A 1,654-nucleotide genomic window follows, 5' to 3' on the forward strand; every position below is an offset into this window, starting at 1 on the left:
CCCTGGATTCATTTAGTCTTGTTTTTCTCTCCTCTTTCTTTAATTTTTTCACATGTAATTTCTTCCTCATAGGACTGAATACTTATCTACTCTTTCTGTTCTCTTGTTTTCACTTTCTTTCCCTTTTCTTTGATATTAATGCTTGTGTTTCCTATTAAAACATTTACTTCCATATAGTTTTCCTTTCTTATGGCCTTGTGACAAGGTATATAATAGAATTTGCAGATTTCTTGGAATCTGACAGGGCTGCACTGTAAGTGCTTTTTCTATGGCCTCAAACTTGCAACCTCTGGGTTGCTAACTGTGCAGTATAGTACCCATACCACTCAAGCTCACACTTGTATATGCTGGCAGTTTCAATTGGCACTTTACACAAATACCAAACCCCTATATAACTGGTTTGTATTTCTTTATTGTTCTTTTAATCAATGTACTGAACTGTAGCATTTTGAAGTCTGGGAACAGAAATACTATGCAATTCGCTATATGAGTGCTGCATCTTGTACTTGTACTACAGTAGGATCACCATAGTTGTATCTGATGTTTGTGCTTTTCTTATTTGTAACTGATTTTTTTTCTTTCTACTTGGTGGTTATTTTTAAGAACATATTGGTGCAGTGGCAGTATCGTAGCCAATAAGGTTAATCGGAGGCGTGATTATTGCTAGTTGAAAATGTTTCTCTTTGCTTGGGTTTTCAGCATTGCAGTCTCTATTTCTATCACCAGGTATTGTTTGAGTCCTCAGGCATCTGCAATTTTATCTAAATAACTGTCAATTTTTTGTGCATTACGTAAGGCCTGGGTTGTATCCATGGTTCACTTACCATACCTTGATTGGCCTTCCTGTTGTTATACTATAATTTCTTATGAATGCTTTCAGTTTTATAGTATTATTTCATACTGGGATTTCAATTGATGTTTTCTATCCATCCAGCTCTGTTCTATTTTATCATGATTTGTCACTTTTGAGTCTTATAAAAGACATTTTTGCAGGTATGACAGACATGAACTTTTTGATTATTAAAATCTGTGTGTGGGTGGAGCCCATAATTCTATATATGTGATTCGGTAATTTAGAAACAGATGTAAAGACGCTAACCATCTTCTTTTGCCCAATTAGCATCCACTTAACTATTCATATATCTTTCTCAGATAGTTCATCGGTCTGTGGATTACATGGACTACTCTTCATAGTGTGTCCAGGCAAATGCAGATGTGTAGTATGTGGTACCACAGACCCCATCTACAGCACTACACACCACACATACAGGCCTTCCCCATGCTCCCAATTTGCAGTGCAGAACAGTTTTTTGACTGCAGGAAGATCCCAGGGTCAAAAAACCTACACCTAAAAAAGAGGGATGGAGCACATGGTGGAAGTGCCCGCTACCCAAAACCAAAGCCTGGCTGGCTGGAGCCACACTCCTACTACCTGCTACAGGATTGCTGTGGCTGTGGCTCTTAGAGGCCCCTGCGGCCCCAGGTAAGGCAGCAAAGACCAGCACAGTTGCGGGCCTCAGCCTCCCCTACCCCACTCAAGGCAACATGCCATGCACCAAGGCATGAGTGGCATTGGCATTTCCCAGGGACAAGTAGCAGTGGAGCATAGTGCACTACTGCTGTTTATCCCTGGGGAAATGCACATTCCTACTCA

General features: G+C 40.2%; 1 pseudogene; it reads left to right on the plus strand.

Annotated features, from left to right (window-relative positions):
* The first annotated feature begins 606 nt into the window (after window positions 1-606).
* Window positions 607-769, plus strand: LOC112549870 (annotated as a pseudogene).
* The last annotated feature ends 885 nt before the right edge of the window (window positions 770-1,654 follow it).

Source organism: Alligator sinensis, unplaced genomic scaffold (assembly GCF_000455745.1).
Source record: "Alligator sinensis unplaced genomic scaffold, ASM45574v1 scaffold122_2, whole genome shotgun sequence".
NCBI classification, from domain to species: domain Eukaryota; kingdom Metazoa; phylum Chordata; order Crocodylia; family Alligatoridae; genus Alligator; species Alligator sinensis.